Raw genomic sequence first — 7,500 nt, forward strand, 5'->3', positions numbered from 1 at the left:
CTCCTCCTCTTCTTCCTCGCCCTTCCCATTCCTCCTTCCTCTCTCAATGGACCGAATCCCACCTTTTCTCCAATTTTACCTCCCTCCTCCTCCTCCTCCTCCTCCTCTTCCTCCTCCTTCTACCTTCTCGCGGGGTCACTGGGTAGAGGAGAGGCTAGAGAAAGAGATTGAGCAAACCTTTCAATAATAGACATCCTCCTCCTCCTCCTCCTCTTGAGTGTGTAGTGGTTGTGATGGAAAATAAGGAGAATGAGCCGTTGCAGTAGTGGTGGTAGTTGTAGTAGTAGTAGTAGTAGTAGTAGTAGTAGTAAAGTAATAGTAGTAGTAGAACTAATAGTAGTAGTAGTAGAAGTAGTAGTAGTAGTAGTAGTATCATGGCCTACATAATCTAGAAGAAATCGAACTCCCCCCATCTCTCTCTCTCTCTCTCTCTCTCTCTCTCTCTCTCTCTCTCTCTCTCTCAGCATTTATTGACATTCATACAAACACACCACCACGATGATGAGTTTTGTTTTCTTGCTTTTTTATTCGTCCTTATCCTCTTCCTTCTGCTTCTTATTCTTCGACATCCACCTTCTCTTCATCATCATAATTTTCTTCTATTCTTCTTCTTCTTCTTTGGCATCAACCTCCTTTGTCATTATCTTCAAATTGTTTCTTTTAACTTCTTTTTTTTCTTTCTTCTTCTTACTGCTACTACTACTACTACCACTACCGCTATCACGCCATGTTAAATAAAGACAGTAACATTATTTAACCTTCCACCTGTGTGTGTGTGTATAACTGAGTGTTATATACACACACACACACACAGGTTCAATACACGTGTGGTCAAACATTCCTTTTAGAGACTTCATTATACATACTAACATATGCGTTCCGGATGACTTACCCAAATCAAGCTATGACTAACACACACACACACACACACACACACACACACACACACACACAGGTGGAAAGTTGCATAATGTTACTGTCTTTATTTAACATGGCGTGGTAATGGTAGTGGTGGTAGTAGTAGTAGCAGTAAGAAAAAGAAGAAAGAAAAAAAGAAAGAAAAAGTAAAAAAGAAACAATTTGAAGATAATGATGAAGGAGGTTGATGCCAAAGAAGAAGAAGAAGAAGAAGAAGAGAAGAAAAAAATTATGATGATGAAGAGAAGGTGGATGTAGAAGAAAATGAAGGAAGAGGATAAAGACGAATAAAAACGCAAAAAACAAAACTCGTCATAACACAAAACAAAACAAACACACACACACACACACACACACACACACACACACACACTACAAACATCATAACAAGCACAGGTGAGATTAAAGCAACAGGTAACTTCAACATTATAGCGTGATCGAGTTTACCTGTCGAAAGCACTATGTTGTCACCTGAGGAATGCATTACTAGTGAGGGAGGGAGAGAGGGAGAGTGATGGGAGGAGTGAGAATGGGAGAGGATGATGAAGGGGAAGGATGGAAAGAGAGGATGAATGAAAGGAGGAATCTGGGTGAGTATGTGAGGGAGAAGGGAAAGGATGGGACAGGGGAAAGGATGGGACAGGGGAGGGGAAGAGGGGAGAGAGGGTAGGGAAGGAGAAGGATGTTGGGTGGGAATGTGAGTGTGGGAGAGAGGGGAAAGGGTGAAAGAGAGGAGAGGTGGGAGTGGGAGGGGAAAAAGATATGAAAGTTTAGGAAAGGTGGAAGAAAAAGAGAAATGAGGAAGAAGGGGATACTGGAAAAGGAGGGAAGTGGAGGAGGATGTTTAGAAGAGAGGAGAAAAGGATACAGAGAGGGAGAGAGGGGGAGAGGGATGCTGGAAGAGGGAGAAAAAATAACACTGAAAAACGGATACAGGATAATAAAGGTCAAGAGATGAAGAGGAGTGAAGAGATGCTGAGTGAAGAAGATGGTTGAGGATAAGGAGAAAGAAGTGAGAGGAGAAAAGACGATGATCAAGATGGATAAATAAGTGTAGGTGTGAGTTAGTGGGTAGAGGAGGAGGAGGAAGAGAGAAGAGGAGAGAGTGTAGGTGTGGATTAGTGGATATAGGGGAGGAGAGGAGATGGATAAATGGATAGGAGAGGAATTATAATAGTGTAGGTGTGGATAAATGTGAAAGGGGAAGGGATAAGAAAGAGGAGGAGGGGAGGGAAGACATGGTGTTGTTCAGGGGAAGATAGAAGGTGGGGAAGACAGTTAGGGTGAGGAAGGGACAGAAAAGTGGTGGAAAAGGAATAGAAAAGGTGAGGTAGAAATAGGAAGGGGGGTGAAGAAGGGATGGGAAAAGAAGTGTTATGGATGGGTGGAGAAAGGGGTTGTGGGGGGATAGGAGAGAAGGAGGATGTATCTTTTGTGGGAGAGGAGAGAAGAAAATGAAGAAGGGATAGAAAAAGAAGTAATATAGATGGGTGGAGGGAGGGCAAGGGAAGGGGAGATAGGAGAAGAGAGGAGGAGATGGAGAAGGGATAAAAGAAGACGATAGGAAGGAATATAAAAGAAGGTGGGAGAAGGAATACGAGAGGAGGAGAAGGGACAGAAAAATAAGTGATATGGATGGGTGGGTGGAGGGAGGTCTAGGGAAGGGGAGATAGAAGGGATTGAAGAAGGCGTGATGTAGATGATAATGATAGTAAGGAATATAAAATAAGGTGGGAGAAGGAATACGAGAGGAGGAGAAGAAGGGACAGAAAAAGAAGTGATGAGGATGGGTTGGTGGAGGGAGGGGCAAGGGAAGGAAGGGATAGGAGAGGAGATGGAGGGAGGGGCTAGAGAAGGGGGGGATGAGAAAGAAGGAGAGGGACTTGTCTTTTCCTGGAAGGTAGCAAACAAGACATATAAAACTAACGAGTGACTTTGTACTGTCAGGGAAAGGTCACGCGGCTACCAGAGGGAGAACCACAACACACACAACCTATACTATGGCTGCCCTAACCATCATCATCATCAGTTTTCTTATGCGCATTATACGACACAACCTAACCTACGTGTCCTCAACATCATCATCATCATCAGTTATTCTCAGGTTCATTATTGTTTATTATGTAAAGTTAGATGGATGATGACCACCCTCTATCTGTCCCTATCGACTGCACTAGATATCAATGGTATTTTTTTCCTTATCCTGCAATGTGAGAGTGAATCAGTGCTTTCAATCATCATCATCGTCGTCGTCATCAGCTATTATCATGTTCATTGTATAGTTAAGCGTAAAATGACCGCCCTTCATCTGTCCCTATCGATTCTAATATTTTTTGATTTGTCTTTTTTCTTATCCTGCATTATGGGATCGAATCAGCGCCCTCAATCACAATCATCATCATCGCCATCAGTTATTTTCATCATTGTCAAGTTAGATGTATGATGACCGCCCTCCAGCTGTCCCCATCATGGTTTACGTTTCTCTTATCCTGCAAGATGGGATGATATCAGACTTTAATCTATTTGTCTACTTTATTGCTTTATCTTTGCTTTCTCTTCTTTATCCTTTAATCCCTGTGTCTTTAGTGTGTCCGGGTTACAGACTTTGTAGCTTATGGTATTTGTACTTTTTCCGACTCTACCTGTTGCACTGTGTAATGTTAATAATAAGTCGTTCTTCTTATTCTGAAAGCTGTTTCGAAGGATCAGGAATATATAAACAGACTTGGTGATCTATAAATAGTAAATACAACAATACAGATAAATTAATGCTACTGAATATTGTTTCTTCCCTCGACTAGTTATTTTAATAGAACCAGAGGAATCGTGTTATTTTGAAAGCTGGAAAGCTGGCGGTTTTAAAAGAATCAGAGCAATCATGTTATTCTGAAAGCTGGCTCAAGGGATCCAGGATTATAAAAGACTTCGTGATCTCTCAGTACAACCATACCTGAAGGTTTATACGGTTGAAATACTGTTTCTTTCCTCAACTAGTTATTTACAGAATCAGAGCAATCCTATTATTCTGGAAGCTGGTTCAAGGGACCCAAGAATATAAGGATATTTAGTGATATATTTATACAGCCACAGAGAAACGTAAAATATTGAAATACCGCATTGTTTCTTCCCTCGACAGTTGCGGAATAAAAGAAAGCTTGTTATTCTGAAAGCTGTGTCGAGGGATCAGGGCATATGATCAGGGATATAAAAAGACTTGGTGACCTATTAATAAAACCATACAAAAGAAGTTAAACGTTTGCAATACTGTCCGCCCTCGTCTCGTTGGTTATGGAATCAATGAAATCGTGTTATTCTCAAAACTGGTTCAAGGGATCAAGAATATAAAAAGACAATATTAATATAACCATACAAATACATTTACAATACTGAAATGCTGTGTCTGACCTCACTTAGGAATCAAATCATTCTCGTTGTTCCGTGAACCGTATCGAGGTATTAAGAATAGATAGATAGATAGATAGATAGATAGATAGATATGATAGATAGATAAACAGAAAGACTTGCAACCAAACCGAGAAAATTATATACGGTACTAGTTACGTATTTCTGGAGGATAACAAGGATGACAAACAAAACCAATTACCATAATCACCTTTACATTTATTTACTGTAAGATGCGACAGCTTATTGCTATTACGTATAGGCTATAAAGGTTAACTATAAAAAAAAAATTGTTGAGAAATATGGAAAGTGATATCTCATAATTATATTCTCGATTTGTTTTTACCTCTACCTCTCTACCTGTGTGTAGGCTATCTACCTGGACGCTGCAATACAACAGGTGCTTAAGGAGGTGTGTTGACAGATGTTGCAGTGGGTTTGTCTACCTGTTGATAGTGAGGAGTTAACCCTTTCTCAATCAATATAATGCAATGTGTTCGATCTGTTACCTTCGAGCAAATATTTTTTTTTCTATTCGTAATAAATTAAATGCTTCAATCTGTGTAAGTACAGCTGATCTTTATTTTATAGTTATCCAATCAACAATGTCTCTTCTTGGTAAATTCCTGCAATAATAACTAATAAATGTTGCCATAATACAGCTGTTGTCTTTCGCTGATCAAACAATAATTAATTTTATTATCAATCAGGTTTTTTTTTTTTCTTCTCGTCTCTAATTTTAATATATTTGTTTCTCCTATACGCCTGTTGTCATACATTCCTACTTTTTTTTTATCATTCAGTCAAATCTAACTTTACTCTCATACCCAAGTCCATGTTTTTCCTATTCATTTGTTATCTTTCACTGGTTTAACAAGTCTCATTTTCCATACTCGGTTCCAATGCATGTTTATTCTGGTTTAACTGTCATCCACTAGCTCAATAATGTTCTCACCACTATGAAAGCTAAAGCTATTCCCATAACTGATTCTTAACACGAACAACAACGAGTACATGTGGCTAGCATGAGTCATGTTTTAGGAAGCATATGGAACGTTCACACCGGGACAGGAAACGAAGAAAACAAACGGGTATATCCCCAACGAAATACCGAAACAAACGATTGTAAACACGGCGATGGTGATGGTGATGCATAATGATTGATAGTGTATGCGTATGTCTCACTATTACGTTATACAGCCAAGAAGTGTTGCCTACTGTATACATCCATGACGTGTGTGTGTGTGTGTGTGTGTGTGTGTAAACCTCTCTCCCCAACCCCCACCCTCACCCCTCATAACCAACCCCTTCCATTCATAACACACCCCTCCCTCCACCCTCCTTCCCATCCCTCTCTTTAAAACCCAACCCCCCACCTTCCCTCCGTCCCTCGCTCCCTCCCTCTCCACTACCCCATTCATAACAACACCCACCCACTCAAAATGCCTCCCTCCCTCTCCCCTCCTCCTCCTCCTCTCCCTCTCTTCCCTTTACGTTACGGTGGGAGGAAGAACGGTGGAGTTTGCTCAATGGTTACTACTACTACTACCATTACTACTACTCTCGTTCTCTCTTTAATCCATTTCATCACACCTTTTGACCTTTCATTTCTTACAGATACAAGAGGTGATGGTGGTATTGGTGGCACACACACACACATACTGTCATCCGTCTTTTTCTCCTCTCACCTTCGCCCTAAGTCAGTCACCTTCGTCAAACAATCAGTCAGTCAGTCAGTCGCAAAGTCAGATAGGCAACAAGTCAGTCAATCAACCAGTTAGTCTTGTGTGCATTACTAAAACACACATACACACACACACACAAGGTATATATTTAGCTGTGTATTCGTGTGTGTGTGTGTGTGTGTGTGTGTGTGTGTGTGTGTGACAATTTAAAACCACGCTTGTCTTACTTCATAAAACAAACTAGGATATGATAAAAAGAACATACATAATACATCCACACACATACAAACATACACACACAAACAAAAATCACAACAAACACCACACCACACACTCACCTCCCCACGAAACACACGCCGCCCCTCCTGAGTGCTGAGTTAAACGTCTCCTTCGCTACAAACAGAGACAGAACCGCGGGAATAAAAAAAGTATATTCATGAGGAAAACAGTTTAACACATCCGCCTCAGCACACTCCACCAAAGCAACTGAACCTCCCCTCCCCAATCTACTGTAGTCACCCCTCTCCCCGGCCCTCACTAACTCTCACGGATGTCATGGCGCGCCTCCTCCTCCTCCTCCTCCCCATGATTCTCCCCTCACACGCTCACACAACCCCAGTGATATGATAAAAAGGTGGTTGATGTAATAGTGTTGAGTTTGGGTGGTGGTGGTGGTGGGTTATGTTCATGTAACCTCCCCACCTCTTCATTCTCCCCTCACATTACCTCCCCAGTCAACCCCGGTAAAAGGCTTAGGATGATTGATGATGTAGTGGAGTAAGGTTTGGGTGAAAGGTGGTGCTGGTGAGGTTGGGGTTAGTTCATGTACGTAACCTCCCATTCACCTTTTAATTCTCCCTTCACTGAACCTCACCAGTCAACCCCAGAAATAGGAATGAAGGGGAATGATGTATTTTAAGTGATGCTAAGTATAGGGGGTTTTACTAAGAGGTGGAAGTCGTAGTGAAGTTTTCATGTTACCTCTCCCAACCTCCAGACAACCCCCTCAGCTATTTCAGTCAACCAGTAACAGAAATAAGAGTAATTCACATAGTTTTAGAGGTATACCAAGTGTGGGTTTTGGCAATGAGGTGGTTTAGGTAGTGGTGTTGAAATCACCTCTCCGAACCCACATGCAACCTTTTAATCTACCCCAGTTAACCCCAGAATTAGGAATAAAGGAAAAATATAAAGTTCTAGTGGTAATGAAGTGTGGGGTTATGCTGAAGTGGTGGTATGGGTGGCGGGACTCATGTCACCTCTTCCAACTCTTACGTAATATCCCCATTAATCCCAGTAACAGGAAAAAGCGTTATCAACATCCTTAATTAGCGGTGTTGAATGCAGGGTTTTCCAGTGAGAGCTTGTATCGGTGAGGTGAGGCACTGGAAGAGTTTGAATTTGTTAATAAAGATATCCTGTCACCTCTTCCAACCCCCACAACCTCTCTAGTAACCCCTTGTGATGGATATGAGCGTAACTATCATCAATATTA

General features: G+C 41.4%; 1 protein-coding gene across 2 annotated transcripts in view; it reads right to left on the bottom strand.

Moving 5' to 3' along the window:
* The window catches only part of LOC126999303 (transcription factor HIVEP3-like), a 57,205-nt gene extending 50,718 nt beyond the window's left edge, over positions 1-6,487 (bottom strand). For both annotated transcript variants that reach the window (XM_050861741.1, XM_050861740.1), the window contains exon 1: positions 6,344-6,487. The gene's annotated coding sequence lies outside the window, so the exon portion shown is untranslated. The remainder of the gene's footprint in view (positions 1-6,343) is intronic.
* Positions 6,488-7,500: the final 1,013 nt, after the last annotated feature.

The sequence above is a fragment of the Eriocheir sinensis genome, chromosome 16, assembly GCF_024679095.1.
Source record: "Eriocheir sinensis breed Jianghai 21 chromosome 16, ASM2467909v1, whole genome shotgun sequence".
NCBI lineage: Eukaryota > Metazoa > Arthropoda > Malacostraca > Decapoda > Varunidae > Eriocheir > Eriocheir sinensis.